Source organism: Mustela nigripes, chromosome 4 (genome assembly GCF_022355385.1).
Source record: "Mustela nigripes isolate SB6536 chromosome 4, MUSNIG.SB6536, whole genome shotgun sequence".
NCBI lineage: Eukaryota > Metazoa > Chordata > Mammalia > Carnivora > Mustelidae > Mustela > Mustela nigripes.
In genome coordinates, this window is record NC_081560.1 from 66,604,339 (window position 1) to 66,621,265 (window position 16,927).

Here is a 16,927-nt window from a genome sequence, read left to right on the forward strand (position 1 = left end):
AAATAAGCACATTAATGATGCTGAAATCACTACAATTTTAATTATTGCTTGTCCTTAGCATCATTTAGGAATGAGCTAATTTGATAAAAGATAAATAGTTGCCTTTAGCCTAAATTGTTAATTTAGTCAATTTATTTAAAGAAGTTTGGTGATATTTTGGCAGTATCAAAAGCACATAAAAATGAAATTACAGGGGCTCCTGGGTGGCTCAGTGGGTTAAGCCGCTGCCTTCGGCTCGGGTCGTGATCTCAGGGTCCTGGGATCAAGTCCCACATGGGGCTCTCTGCTCAGCAGGGAGCCTGCTTCCCTTCTTCTCTCTCTGCCTGCCTCTCTGCTTACTTGTGATCTCTCTCTGTCAAGTGAATAAATAAAATCTTAAAAAAAAAACACTGAAATTACAAAAACTATATTAGAGTAAATTAATAACTTTAGTTTGGTAACTAAAAAAATGAAATTATCTTATATTCTACTATGCAGATAAAGCAACTTACTGATTAGATGTATATTTTTACCAAGTGAACAGGCTGTGTGTGGAACAGAAGAGGCTTATGCTCTGAACCACCTAGAACAGAAAACGAAGATGTGAATTAGAACATAAGTACTAAATTTGCACAGAAAGTTCTGTTTGTAAGATTTCTGAGAAGAAATGCATTGTTGTGCTAAAGAACCCTGGACTCTGCAGCCAGACTGCCTGAGTCAGAGTCTCAACTCTACCCTAACTGGCTGTGCAAACTCAGGAAAGTACTTGACCTTTCTGTTTCACTTCCTTCTCCTTAAAATAGAGTTATAATAGTGCTCACTTTAGAGGATTGCTGTAAGGATGAAATGAATTAATATATGTAAAGCCCATGGAATAGTGCCTGATCTTTAGACATCTATAAATGTCAGCTATTGTTGGCTTGTTATTTTAAAGTTCAACCACATGTATCTCTTTGTAGTGGTTACCAATCAGGACTATTTACACTTTTCTCTTTTCTACCTTGGGTATTAGTATGTGTGAGCACATGTGTGCATGTAGTATGCTCCATGTTAGATAGAATGATGCAATAAGTTATATTTGTAAAACTTGATTCCCATAGCCCCTTATCTAATAGAACATATAGAAATTGGATTTCTATGTCGTTGAGTACTTCCCTCTGTTTCCATTTGACAAGTTTTCCACATGTTGGCAAACCTCCTGGTGTGTTTTAGAATAGAGCCCTATGCCAGAACCACCTTGCTCTAAATTTACCTTCTTCTTTGAACTACTCAGCTCTACACTAATGCTTTACTTTTATGGGATGTATTCAGGGTTTTTAAAAGGAAAGTCATACTGTGGTGCCCAGAGTAATTTCTTAGCTTTTCGGAGAAACAGACTCTTATTAAAGCCACACATCTGTGAAAACTATGTATGTTCTTCTCAAGCCAAATAAAACAACAACAACATCCTTTCCTGAGCATTGGAGAATCTTTTGGTTCCCTTTCATACATGATATTATAATTACACCACTCTTAATGAACTCTAATTTCAGGATTCAGAAACAATGGAAATAGAAAACTTTATAATTTGGATAGAGATAATTTGAACAGTGGGAATGTTTTGAAATATGTATTCCTGGGTCTTCCCCTCAGAAGAGGAAATAATCTGCCAGAGTGATGGAAGTTTTTAACTCCCAATCATTTTTCTTTAGGCTCTTTGGGGAAGGACTACAGTCCTTGTGATATTTTTGACACAACTCCCCATTCCTCTCTCCAGCTAAAAGACCCAGCAGCCCACTGTGGCTTTGAACTCCACATAGCCTGCTCTCTGGAGCTTATAGAGGGTAAACACACTCTCATTGACTTGAACGTGATACTAATGTGTTAGTTGTCTGAGAGCATCTGCATTTTCAGGGGATAAAAAATAAGTCTCTGGTAGTGGGATTTTGTATAACAGGAAATAACCAGAGGGTTTGGCAAGGACACGGACCTAGACTTGCTGGGGGCACACATAAACGGAAACTGCTTACCGGTATAGGGCCTTGTGGTTTATGAAGCACTTCATGTGCATTCAATGTTTTATATTTAATCTAATCTCTGTGGCAGGGCTATGAGGTAGGAATTAATATCCTCCTCACTTTATGTATAGAAAATTAAGGACCAGAAAATCTAAGTGATTTGATCCAACTTACAAAGCCAGAGATTTGCTATGGCCTCACAGAGATTGTTCATCTCTTCATCAGGTGTCCTTACTGTTCCTTTGGGTGGGTGGGAAAAGTGGACTTTATGTGTATTGTTATGCTACCTATAAGGACAAACACAAATTAAAAGCAAGAGGCTTTATTCTTTTAGATGAAAACAAGGGACGAGACCTCCTCATTTTCTCAGAGTATTTACTTTAGAAATACTTCAGAAAACTTGTAAAAAAGGGGAAAGACCCAAATAAAATCACAAATGAGAGAGGAGAAGTAACAACCAACACCCCAGAAATACGAACAATTATAAGAGAATATTATGAAAAAAAAATATTATGAAAAACTATATGCCAACAAATTGGACCACCAAGAAGAAAGGGGTAAATTCCTAGAAATATATACCCTACCAAAACTGAAACAGGAATATAGAAAATTTGAACAGAATGATAACCAGCAAAGAAATTAAATCAGTAATCAAAAACTCCCAACAAACAAAAGTCCAGGACCCGACGGCTTCACAAGTGATTTCTACCAAACATTTAAAGACGAGTTAATAACTAATTCTTCTCAAACCATTTTAAAAAACAGAAAATGTAGGAATACTACCAAATTCATTCTGTGAGGCCAGCATTATTCTGATACCCAAACTGGATAAAGACACCACTAAGAATGAGAACTATAGACCATTATCCTTAATGGACATAGATGCAAAAATCTGCAGTAAAATACTGCAAACCAACTTCAACAATATGTTTTTTTAAAAATCTCTCACCACAATCAAGTGGGATTTGTCCCTGGGATACAAGGATGGTTCAGTGTTTACAAGTCAATCAGTGTGATACATCACATCAGTAAGAGGAAGGATAAGAGCTATATGATCATTTCAATAGGTGCAGAAAAAGCATTTGACAAAGTACAACACCAATTCATGACCAAAATCTCCAACAAGGTAAGTTTAGAGGGAACATGCTTCAACATAATAAAGGCCACATATAAAACACCCACAACTAATATCATCCTTAATGGGGAAAAACTGAGAACTTTCCTCTAAGGTCAGGAGCAAGACAAGATGTCCACTTTCACAACTTGTATTTGATGTAGTACTGAAAATCCTAGCCACAGCAATCAGACACAAAAATAAAAGGCATCCAGATCTGTAAGGAAGAAATAAAACTTCTACTCTGCAGATGACATTGTACTATATATAGAAAACCTGAAGGAATCCACCAAAAAACTATAATAATTGAATGACTTTAGTAAAGTTGTAGGGTATAACTTCAATATACACAAATCTGTTGCATTTCTATACATCAACAGTGAAACAGCAGAAGGAAAAATTGGGAAAACAATCCCATTTATAACTTTGGCAAAAATAATAAGAAGCCTAGGGGAAAACCTATCAAAAAAGTAAAAGACCTGTACTCTAAAAACTATAACACACTGATGAAAGAAATTGAAGATGACACAAAGAAATGGAGAGACATTCAATGCTTGTGGATTGGAAGAACAAATATTGTTAAAAAGGTTATACTATACAAAGCGATCTATGTTGAATGCAATCTCTATCAAAATACCAACAGCATTTTTCACAGAACTAGAAGAAACAATTCATATATCTGTATGGAACCACAAAAGACTCTGAATAGTCCAAGCAGTCTTGAAAAAGAAAAGCAAAGCTGGAGGCATCACAATTTCACACTTCAAGCTATGTTGCATATCTGTAGTGATCAAAACAGTATGGTACTGAAAATAAGCATATAGATCAGTGGAACAGAATAGAAAACCCAGAAATGAACCCATAAGTATATGGCTGATTAATCCTCAACAAAGCAGGAAAGAATATTCAACGGGAAAAGAACAGCATCTTCAACAAATGATGTTGAGAATACTGGACAGCAACATGCAAAAAAAGAAATCGGACTGCTTTCTTCTACCATACACAATATTAAGTCCAAAATAGACTACAGACCAAATCCAAGACCTGATACCACAAAAATCCTAGAAAAGAACAAAGGCAATATCCTCTGTGACATCAGCCATAGCAAGTTTTTTTCTAAATATGTCTCCTAAGGCAAGGGAAAGAAAAGCAAAAATAAATTATTTGGGAATATATCAAAATAAAAACTTCTTCACAGCAAAGGAAACAGTCAACAAAATTAATGGGCTGAATGAGAATTAATTACTGAATGAGAAGATATTTGCTAATGACCTACCTGATAAAGTCCTAATGTTCAAAATATATGAAGAACTTATAAAAATCAACACCCAAAATGAAAATAATCCAATTTAAAAAAAATGGGCAGAAGACATGAACAGACATTTCTCCAAAGAAGACATCCAGATGGCCAACAGACACGTGAGAAGATAGTTCATCATCACTGATCATCACGGAAATAAAAACTATAGTGAGCTATCACTTCACACCTGTCAGAGTGGCTAACAATGACACAAGAAATGACAGGTGTTGATGAAGATAGGGAACAAAAGGAACACAGGTGCACTGTTGATGGGTATGCAAACTAGTGTAGTCACTGTGGAAGACAGTATGGACTTTCCTCAAAAAGTTAAAACAGAACTACCTTATGATCCAGTAGTTGCATAATTATGCAAAGAATACAAAAATATTAATTCAAAGGGATATGTGCACCTCAATGTTTAGAGGAGCATTATTTACAATGGCCAAATTATGGAAGTATCCAAAGTGTCCATGGATTGATAAATGGATAAAGAAGTGGTATGGATCTATCTATCTCCCTATCTAGATATATAACGGAATATTATTCAGCCATAAGAAGAATGAAATCTTACCATTTGCAACAACATGGATGGATCTAGAGAGTATAATGTTAAATGAAAGAAGTCAGAGAAAGACAAATACCATATGACTTCACTTATGTGGAATTTAAGAAACAAATGAACAAAGGGAAAGTAAAAGAGAGAGGCAAATCATAAAACAGACTCCTAGCTATAGAGAACAAATGATTACCAGAGGGGAAGGGGAAGGGTGTGTGGAATGAGCACTGAGTAATGTACTGAATTGTTGAATCACTCTATTGTACACTTGAAATAAATACAACACTGTATGCTAACTAACTGGAATTGAAATAAAAACTTTAAAAATGTTTTAGAAAATCTGTCATCATACATACTTTCTCTTTTTGAAATGTATATAAATCTTTTGACATGTATATAAATCTTTTTGAAAACTAGGTCTTTTCTTGGCTTTAAGACAGAACAAAGTCAAAAGACCTTGGTGCCATCTCTTTGAAATGTAAACACCAAGGGAGATAACATCCCTATCTCCCACTTCTAGGGGAGACTGTAGGAGCCTCACTTTGGTTGTTGCCTTACTTCTAGTTGCAAAACTACCTCCTGTCATGAATGTATGAGTTTGTTCTTCTGGATAAAGCCAATAAACTATCTGTCGCGAGCAAAACCCCTGCGTCCCACCAGGAGGTCGCAACATGTAAAGAAGAGATAGAGATGGGTATGATGTAACTCACTTGATCTTTATTGGGACAAGGTCCGCACCACTATCGTGGCCCAGTCACGGTCCGCTGACGTTGTCACGGAGAAGGAGACGTCACCTCACAATCTAGACAGAGAGGCCACCGCAGAAGTTGAGACTGAGAACCAGCCAGTGGTCGGCAACGAAACTGTCGGGGCGTGGGTAACACGGGCGATGATGTCCTCCCGACAGGGAACTCGCTTCACCTCAGTCCAACCCGATGCCTCTTTATATACTGTGCTAAGTCTCCTTCATAAACATATTACATCACTTATTTTTCTTATGCTTACACACCAAAAACATACACACGTCGCAAACATGTTTTGGTCTTCGATATTTCGCACAAATTAAAAATATTTGCAACTTGTTACTCCGCGCTAATCTTATCACTACACGCATATGGCTTACTTGCTATGTGGTATTTGCTATGAGGCTAGTTTGTTATCACTACACGCATATGGTCTAGGCTTACTTGCTATGTGGTTAGTTTGCAATTTGTTCCTGTTTTTCATTTAGTAGGGGTTTGCACTTACTACATATTATTTATTTATTTATTCATTTATTTATTAGACTTTATTTATTAAAGGTTCGTACTCACTACACTAACACAGATGGTTACTCAAATTAGTAGGTAAAGTTAGGATGTACTCTGTGGGACAAATGGTGCCCTCATGTCCTCTCACTCAAGAACTCTTGATTATCCTGAGAACACGCATACAATGGGTTGTATCTGCTTGACTTTATACAAAAGGGTGAGATTCCTTTTCATCACTATAGTCACTTGGAGGATTGTTTGTGATGGGTATCACTTTCTGGTTTAATGCATATTCAGTAATAAAACTGTTTGCTTTCTCTACATCATGGAGAGATTTTCTCAGTTCGGAGATTTGTTTTTAATTTTATTTCCCTTGAATACCCACATCAGTTATTCATTAATTTCACCCTCTTTTCTAAAACAGAAAATCAGGTGTTTCTCAGATGTTTGAAATTTTAAGTTACCATGTTTGTTTGTATGGGATTATTAATATTGGATGAAATTTTGACATCTTATACACTTACTAGTCACTGGGAATTGTCACACATTTGGCCTTTAAAAAAAAAATCTCCCTTGTCATATAGATCTATTTATTATTTTTACATTTTTTCTTATTCAGTTTTTAATTAATTTGCCCTCTCAGCCACACACAGAACTTAAAAGATGTGGTGACTAGTTGAGCACAATGCCATATTCAATCAGTTCTTCAACATTCACCATGAACCACAGAAGCAGAGTGTAAGAGAGGCTTTAAAGGGCTCATGTTGAATTAAATTCTTCATATCACCTTGGTGTACAGTTCCCTGTTTTGAATATGTTTAGCATGACTGGACATATACATATGTATATCCAGATAGGTCCAACCATGCTGAAAATAGATAACTTCTACAGCCAATGAGTCCTCTTCCTTCTATTGCTTTTTTTTAGTAGCAATAAGAAAAGACTGAATTTTCCTGGCTAGAACAACACCTGTTTGCCACAAAAGTTGTTCAAGTCCTAAGTCCAAGGTAGGGACTAACACAGATTAGTGGGGAGAAGCTTTGTTACTATGAGAGATAGCCTTGGGGATGTATTGTGCTAATATGCATTTATTAACTGAATTCCATCTGAAGTTTAATCAGTCTTCAAAGTAAGGAAATGGATTGAATGTCATCTTCTTATGATAGATGATGACAAGACCTTTTTCATCTCAGACAGATTTTCTACTTTGGCATTTTTTCAGGAAAGATAAGATCCACTTAGAAGCTAGTCTATATACATTTGCACATTTTCTGTATTGAAAAGCTCCATCCTTGTTTTTATAGAAATCTATTTTTATTAATGTTTAATTGCAATTTGAACAAAATGTTCCTCTTGGCTGCATTTCGGGTCCTGAATATTTTCACTGCGAGGTTTCTGAGTACACTGATAGATCAAGTTACTATGCAAAGTAATATTGTGCATGTGTGTGTGTGAAATAAAATATAATATATAACTGGCCAATTTGTGGGTTATGATCTAACCTACTCCCTTTTTTATTGTATAGTCCTGCAATGTCTATAACTTTAACTAATTAGAGATCACTTAAATAATTTTTTGAAATAATTTAGAAGTAACTTTTCATAATTTTGGGGAAGTCTAGTAAATACTCTGCTATGGCATCACAATTATGATCAACATTGAAAAGCCAGTGGAGTATAGTGAGACAACTGAGTTTTTAAATCAGATTTAAATTTAAATTTTAGTTTGACCATTTATCAGCTGTGAGACTTTAATCTTTCTGAATCTCAACTGATCCATCAATAAATGGGGAAAAATAATACCTACCTCTTTAGAGTATTTATGAAAACCGTATTTATAAAGCATCTATTGTGCCCAAGATGTAGTAGCTGCTTAAAAAAAAAGTCAACCTATTAATGTCATTGTTGTTTTAGAAGTGGTTGGGATGTATACCATTTCTGATTCTCCATAAAGCAAACCATTCAATTTCAGGATAGCAAAATCTGTAGTTAATGTCAGTAAAATATGATTTGGTCAAGGAGCTCTAAAATTTTTTAAAATCTTCAAAGAACTAACACAATGCTTCTCAACTTAAATGTGCCTGTGAACCACCTGGAGATTTTGTTTGATGGTGATTCTGATTTAGTAGGTTTGCTTAAAGCTGGAGCTTCTGCATTTCAAACAAGCTCTCAACGATAGTGATAATGTTGCTGGCGCATGGACTGCACTTGGAGTAAAATGGCTCATGTACTAGGCAAGTTCTTGGGATACTTATTATCGTATACAAGGTAGTTTTCTTTTAAATTGGTACACATATCTCTGAACCTACTTTATTCAGTTACCTACTATTAAAAATAGAACACATTATTTTATATGCCATTCCTTATTTTAAAATTATTTTCTATTTGTCATCCACAAATTGCACAGTTACAGAAACATTAAGATGTACCCCTGGGGATAAAAATACATGTTTATAAAAAAAATTAAAAAAATAAATTAATTAATTAAAAAAAAAAGATGTAACAAATCCAAATATCCTTGTCAGTTAAATATTTGGTGGTGGTAAGGGGGGTGTCCTTCAATTGATTGATTGAATGATTGATTGATTTTTATCTAGCTTTATTGAGATATGATTGACATATAACATTATGTAAGTTTAAGGTATACAACATGTTGATTTAACACACATATATGACAAAATGATTACCACCATAGCATTAGTTAACACCTTCAGTTATGTTATGTAATTATCATTTTATGCGCCTGTGTGGTGAAAGCATTTAAGGTTTACTCTCTTAGCAACTTTTAAGTATGCAATACAAATCTGTTAACTGTAATCATCATGCTGTACGTTAGATCCCCAGGGCCTATTCATCTTATAATTGAACATTTATATTCTTTGACCAATATCTCTCCATTTTCCCCACCCATCAGGCCCTGGTTAACCACGCTCTGCTTCTATGAATTAAGATTTTTAAGTTCCATATGTAAGTGAGATCACACTGTATTTGTCTTTGTCTGACTTACTTCGCTTAGCATAATACTGTCAAGGTCTATCTATGTTGTTGCAAATAGCAGGATTTCCTTCTCTATCGTGGCTGAAAATATTTAGTTATATATTTATACCATATTTTCTTTCTTTGTTCTTCCATCAATAGACACTTAGGTTGTTTTTGTATATTGGCTGTTATGAATAATGCTGGAAATAAACATGAGAGTGCAGATTTGAGATAGTAATTTCATTTCCTTTGGATATATACCTAAAAGTGGAACTGCTGAATCATACGGTAGTTCTGTTTCTTTCTTTCTTTCTTTTCTTTCCTTCCTTCCTTCCTTCTTAAAGAAACCTCCAAATTGTTTTCTGTAGAGGCTGCACCAATCCCAACCAACAGTACACAAGGGATCTCTTTTCTCCATATCTTGTCAAATACTCGGTCGTAATCTCTTACCTTTTTGAACTAGCCATTCTAACAGATGTCTGGGGAAAGCTCATTGTAGTTTGATCAGCACTTTTCTGATCATTAGTGATGAAGAACATCTTTTCATGTATCTGTTGGCCATCTGTATGTCTTCCTTGGAAAAATGTCCATTCAGTTCCTTAGTCCATTCCCAAATGTTTTTTAATCACTTAATATTTGTATAGTTCATGCCTAGCACAGAACCTGGTGGGCAGTAGATGGTCAAGAATTGCATGTTGGTTATCCTGATAGTAATAAGCAGTGTTGAAGAGTGGTTTTCTACCCTGGCTACAAAAATTGCCTGGGGTTGTTTTAAAACATACCCTTGGTCCTTCCCTAGAACAATTAAATCAGCATCTCTGCCAGTAAGTTTTGGTAGATTTTTAAAACTTCCCAGGTGATTCTAATGAGCAACCAGGATTGAACCAATAAAATGAGTATGAGCAAACCTCTAGACATTTTCTTTAAACAGCCTACCAGTGGGTTCCTTCAGGTCACTACATGATTTTCATTATCCTATATCCTGCCTGTGTTCAGCATGAACATATCCTAGAGACCCTCTGCTGCAAGTGAGCAGAAAATGCTCCATAGGAATTTTAATTTCTTAACCATCACTTGCTATCATGGGGCTATTTTTTATTGTTCCCCCTCTCTCTGCTAAGTAGTTTTAAGGAACATTTAAAATTTATTTTATTTTTATTGCAAAATAAATACCTGCTTAATTTTTTTAAATCAAGTAATAGATTGAAGGAGTTTAAGTAAAAAACTTCCTCTCTGTACATCCTTCATATCTACTCCATTCCACAAAACCCAACTGCATTACCTGGTAATTATCCATGCATATACCCCATCATAGATATTCTTACATAAACACACAATACACACAAACACTCAGATTCAGTCAAACCACATTCTGTTGGCGGTTTGCTTGTTCATTTAACAACATATCTTAGAGATATTTCAATTAGGACATACAGCTTGACCTTCTTCTTTTTAAATGATACATATTATTCCATCAATTGGATACATTATAATTTTTTAACCAGCATCCTTATTAAGACATGTAATGTTTCCAGTTTGTAAGTACTGTATTAAAACCAATGCCACAATGATCATCTTTACACATGTCTTTATATAATTTTGCAGTCAGATCTGTTAAAAAATGTCTACCAGTTTACCTGCCACTTTAAGCTGCTGTCATCCCCCATCTACCCTTCTGGATTAGCTGAATATGTCAGCCCCCCTTCTGCCTGCCCAATGTCTTATACCCGAGCCTGTTAATCCCCAACCACAGGCTCAATTGTAGCCCATTTCTTAGATCCATCCTCAGAGAAGACAGAGGAGAAGTAAAGGAGAAATAAGAAAGAAATGCCGATTATGTTCCAGTTATTGCCAAAGTAGTCCTGAAAAATTGCTTTCTATACTCTAACAATTATAGTTATTTCTACCCATTTTTTTTTTTTTAGATGATAAACATGGCCCACAGAAATGAACTGACCCAGGCTCATTTTGTTCTAAGTACCTAATCTCACAGTCTTTATCTCTTTTCCCTTTCTGTGATGTTCCAGTGGTAAAGGCATTGGGTTCTACTCACTGTGAGTGAGACTGGGGTGACCTTTGAACTCCAATGTCATTTTGTGAACTGTGGCCCCTCTTCTTACCTAGCAGTGTCTCTATTCTGGTAACTGACCTATCTTAGACTCTTTCACTCTTTTTTTTTTTTTAATATTACAAAAGTGGTGGATATTTATTGAGCCTTTACATTGCACCAGGGATTGAACTAAAAAAAAATGTGCACACACACACACACATACACACATATATATATATATATATATATACACATGTATACATATACGTGTGTGTGTATATATAAATCCAGCAAGCATGATCTTGGAATAAGAACATCTTCTCTTTGGCAAGCTAGTTTTGTCTTAAAACATGACTGGTCTCTGGAAACAGACTATGATTCGTTTCATCACTGTCCACTCTCTACAATGATAATAATCAATTGTGTTACCATATAATTTAAGTAGCACTTAATTGTGTGACACCGACAGATGAATGGATAAAGAAGATGTGGTATTTATACACAATGGAATATTATGCAGCCATCAAAACCTGTCCTACCATGTGAAATGACTTGGATGGAACTAGAAGGTATTATGCTAAGCAAAATAAGTCAGTCAGAGAAAGACAATTATCATATGATCTCACTGATATGTGGAATTTGAGAAACAAGGCAGAGGGTTGTAAAGGAAAAGAGGAAAAAATGAAACAAGAAGAAACCAGAGAGGGAGACAAACTGTAAGAGACTCTTAATCTCACAAAACAAACTGAGGGTTGCTGGAGTGGAGGGGGATGGGAGGCATGGAGTGACTAGGTGATGGAGACTGGGGAGAGTATGTGTTGTGGTGAGGGCTGTGTATTGTGTAAGCCAGGTTCTGTCACTTAGTAGCTGTGGGAGTCTGGGAATTCACTTGCCCTCTGTGTGCCTCAGTTTACTCACATACAAAATAAGGACAAAAATAGAACCTGCCTCAAAGGGCTGTTGTGAGATTTAAGTTAGTTAATATATGGAATGGACTTAGAGCCATGCCTGGATCATAAGATGTGCTAAATAAAGACCCATTCTTGGGCCTTGCTCCTATATCTAAGTTTTTCTTCCAGTACCTCACTTGGTATTCTAAATGTTCTTAGATGGGGTACATGCCTTCTGCATATCTTTAGGTAAGAAGTTATTAAACTGCCATTTAGCTATAGTGCATGATGTGTGCATGTTGGCAGGGTGTGAGCAGTATTAATAGGAGGTGACATGACGTCTTAGTTTTTGCTAAGTAGGGTTCTTGTTCAGTTAAGTTCCCAACAGGAGGTTACTTTACCCAATAAAGGCACATACTATAAAACCTCCCCTTTGCAAAGAAGAAGAACAAGTGTTGAACCAGGTCATAGATACAGACATAGGGAACCAAATTGGATGTACAAACAAATAGAGAAGGGTTAAATTCTCCATTAATAAATGCTATTAGTAGGGATTTTGCAAAGTGTTGTCCAGGGAAGACATACCTTCTTTTCAGAACTGAAGGTGAATCTTGAACACATGCATTGGAAAAACTAAGCATTTTCTTGCAACAGTGAAATCATCAATTTGAGGAAAATGAGATCCCATCACAGTATAGCTTTAGGTAAGACAGCTGAAGACACACAGCAGAGAAATCCACAAAAGAAACAAAAAGAAAAATTATCTTTTTCATATTAGATCAAGTTTTTACCAGTTCTTTAGGGAAGAGCAATTAAAATTTAATTCTAATAACTAACCCTTGTGAATCATTTAGACTTTTTTTTTCTAGAACATTCCCTTATTATAGCAATATATAAAGCAAACATAACTTTAAATGTTTATTTTATAAATACAACTGTATGTTAGTATAACTGGTGTTAATCAGCTTGCCCAAATTTAGGGGTGTAGTTTATATATAATTCTAGAAATTCACTGGCCTTCATAAAAATATGGGATTGAAATGCATGCATATGTTTTTAAGAGTATATAAACTTTCATTCTCTGACTTTATTCCCAATCTCAGCATTTTCACATGTCCTTGGTAAGCTAGCCAAACTCAGGACCTTTTGTTACTAAGAGAACTCAAGGTTATGTTTGCCAGAAGAAACATCCTTAAAATTTAATGAACAATGACTGCTGGTCACCAATAGAATTTTTACCTAATCCCTTCTTCCTTTAGGGCAAATGAACTTGCCCTGGGCATTCTGTCCAACCCTTAAAGACTGCATCTCCTTGGAACACCTCCTTTAAAGGCACTTGAGATATCCATTTTCATTTTAATAGTTGGGTGAATACTGTGAAGAAAGTCTTCAGCCTTGAAGTCATGGATGGTCTCACCTTTTTGAAGGATTTTGAGCTTTAGGAAAGGTGCTGGTTCTCACTGAAGCTGCACTTTTAGAGGTTCAACATAATTCAGGCAAATATGTGTATCTTCAAAATATGTATGAAGTCACCTGCTTTCAGGCCTTTGATGTGTGTGATCATATAGTGGGCCAGGTGTGGAGGGCCAAGTTGAAGGACACAGCCAAAACCATGTCTCCTTCCCTCCAGTACAGCTGGCAGGACAGCTCACCGCTCACCATGGAGATCTGGGAAAGGTATGGCAGGGAGATAGGGCCATAAAAGGAAGTGCTTTGGGATTCCAACCACACAAGATAATTCTTCTGTCCTTGAGTTTGATTTCAACTGTGCGAAGCATCTTTTGCAGTTAGTGTACTCCTTAACTTGAATAATCTGAATCCTCATCTTTGTATTCTGCCCCAAAATGCCTTCTCCACTGAGAACCATAAATTGAACCTAAATCCCCTTTTCTCTATTGGAAAATCCCAGGTTGTCCAAGAAGTCTTAGGAGGCATTGACTTCCCAGATTTTCACTCCCTTAGGAGACAGTTCCTTAGCATTTGTAAAGCCCTTGATAAAACACTGTAACTCCTCCAAAACACTCTTTCAGAATATATGTGTTGTTATCAGCAAAGGAAATTCATCTCTCAGGCTGTAGTGCAACTGCATGCCAAACACCCCAGCATGCTGGTGCCAGTGCTCTCATCCTTCTGGAACCTTCAGTGAAGGATGTGCTGGATCTGCCCCAGGTACTGCAGCTTCCCATGGGGTGGAGGCCAAGGGCTCCATTCCACACCTCTATGTGGCGGGTGGGGACAGGCATTGCAGCTTGGAGCCGGGGGAGGAGGCATGGATGTGGGGTCCCCCCAAACCAAGGCGTGCAGTGAGGGCTGGTGGGCAAGGTGGTTTGACCCTTCTGTGCACTTCTTTTCCCCTCATTTACTCTTTTCTGAGAAATCTGCTTCCTTGGACAATTACTGCATGAACACACATGTGGAGCTTTGATAATGGTATATAGTGTGGCGGGATGAGCAGAGTTTGACACAAAACAGCCCACACTGGGAATTCTGATTGGTCACATAACTACCTATGTCAGATAATTTTCAAGAATGACCACACAGTGTCTGTCATCCCACGTGACCTTCTAGAACCTTCCCATTCTCACATCAGGAGGTGTAATTGAATTATCCTTTAGTTGAAAATGGGTAGATTGTGACTTTCCTGAAACCAAGAATGTGATAGAAATACACTGTGTGACTCAAAAGCTAGGTCAGAACAGGTTATGTAGCTCCCCTTGCTTGCAAGACACTTGTGTTGAAAATCCAAGTCACTGTGTAAACCAGTCCAAGTGTGCTGAGGCTGCCATGCTATGAGGAAGCCCAAACTAGCTCACATGGAGAAGTTATGAGGCTCTCTCTCTCTCTCTCTCTAGATAAGTAGGTAAGTGGGTTAGGTGGGTAGATAAACTTGAAAGTAGTCAAGTTAACTGACCAGATGACAGAAATAATCTATTAGTCTCTTAACTGACCAGATGACAAAAATAATCATGGTAAATACCTTAGTTCATCCTTCTGATAAGCCTATTGATCTGAACTTCTACCTTGCCAGCATTTCCACCTTGCACAAAATGGGAGGTCGTCATCTTCCTTCCCCATCTTGGAAAAGATAATTTGAAGGGTCCTCAGAAGTTGTTTGCCTCTTTGAAATGTTTTCCAACAGTATAGACCTGAATCAGAGCCACCTCCCTGCAGATGCTGCCATATTTACCAAGAGATCAAGCGATCAGTGTGTTGTCTTTCAGGTAGTTTGCTTCTAGTTGATTTTGCCATAACCACCCTTATAGATCAATTTATTCACTGGTTTCAGGTTTGGGTACCCCCCATGCTATATATACCATAATCCTTAGCATGTTAACTGAAGCCTTATTGAGCTTAACAAAGTGCTATGGAATTTTTGGCAAAGCCGAAGAAGCTGTAATACCTTTGAAACACTTGGGCTGACACCATTGATACCTTATTCTGATGACCAATCCAGTCTGGGTTCCATAGGTACATAGAAGTTGCCAGCTTTTCTTGCTATCCTAACCATTTGAATCTCAGTTCTGTACACCTTCCTTGTGACAATGCTTAGCTTTTTCATCAGTAAGCGTCCTCCTTTTGAAGCATCTTTTGGGCAAACTTCTTTCTCTTGATGCTTTATCTGCAACTTTGTGAAATTCCTTTGCTTCTCCTTAAAGGTTTCTGGCAAAGCAGGAATCTTCTTTCTCTTCTCTTCCATAATCTCTATGGTTCCAACCAGAAAAGAGCTATAAACAGATACCCTGATATCAGTGTATCTTGAGAGAAAAAGGGAGACCAGCTTTTAGCTGCTCTAGCTCTTAAGTGTTTCAATTTAGCTGCTATCTAACCACAGCCTTATAAAGGACCCTAAGAGACAATGGCCCAACTGAACCTTTCTCAAATACCAACTCCATACAATAACATGATTGTTTTATGCCACGAAATTATAAAGTCAATTGTTACAATGCAGTAGTAATTTAGGATTAGCATCTTGTGATCTTCAGCAAGTCACTTGATTCCTAGGAGTCTTGGCCTTCTTAACTATGAAATAAGGGTGTGGATAACAACTAAAGAGGGTAAGTATTAAGCTAGTCCACATGATGAACTGCTAGTGGCAAGACCCATCCTCATGTGCATCTACTACTTTATAGCTCCTCCTCACTGCCCCATTTCACTGTGGGTAAGCAATCACTCCTTTCTGTTGTTGACATTATGACAAAATTTCAAAACTTTTAGATATTTTGAAATCAATAGACAAAACACTATATGGTTTATATGAAGTTAAATAAGCTTCTTCTCACTGGTTCACAGGAGGTAGGGCATGAAGAGTCTTATGGACACAAAAATGTGTTGTTTAGGAGAAGTAATATGTTGAAGCACTGTTAACCACAAAGCATAAATTAGTTCACCAGATTAGTCACCAAACAGGGTTCCAAGGACCTAAGAACAACACTACAGTTTTAGCTGGAGGTGTAGAGAATTGGGGGATAGGAATCAGTATGTCTGCAGTGGAATGCAGCCAAGTTGAAGACTGAATTGAAGGTGCTTTCTTAGCCTCTGCTCATTGGCCCAGAGGATCACTCCAGTGTCTTAGAGCCTACGACATTTACTAACATATCTTGTTGACTACCAGTTTGCATAGCTCCTCAGAATGTCCTCGATCTAGACCTGTTGTGGGTACATGTGTTTGTGTGCACATGTGAGCATGCATTGGAGAGGAAAAAATTTTAACTCTACCTTCCTAGTTCTTTGTTCTTGATCTAGACATGTTGTGGGTACATGTGTTTGTGTGCACATGTGAGCATGCATTGGAGAGGAAAAAATTTTAACTCTA

At 37.0% G+C, this 16,927-nt stretch overlaps 1 long non-coding RNA gene and 2 pseudogenes across 4 annotated transcripts in view; all 3 read right to left on the reverse strand.

The window, feature by feature from the left end:
* The window catches only part of LOC132015068 (uncharacterized), a 49,266-nt gene extending 43,310 nt beyond the window's left edge, over positions 1–5,956 (reverse strand). For all 4 annotated transcript variants that reach the window (XR_009403536.1, XR_009403535.1, XR_009403534.1 and 1 more), the window contains exons 1-2: positions 5,657–5,956; positions 492–562 (exon numbers count right to left, since the gene is read on the reverse strand). This is a non-coding gene — a long non-coding RNA (uncharacterized LOC132015068). The remainder of the gene's footprint in view (positions 1–491; positions 563–5,656) is intronic.
* A 7,453-nt stretch (positions 5,957–13,409) lies between these two features.
* Positions 13,410–14,385, reverse strand: LOC132016311 (thymidylate synthase-like; annotated as a pseudogene).
* Positions 14,386–15,092: 707 nt separating this feature from the next.
* On the reverse strand, positions 15,093–15,814 carry LOC132015069 (large ribosomal subunit protein uL30-like; annotated as a pseudogene).
* Positions 15,815–16,927: the final 1,113 nt, after the last annotated feature.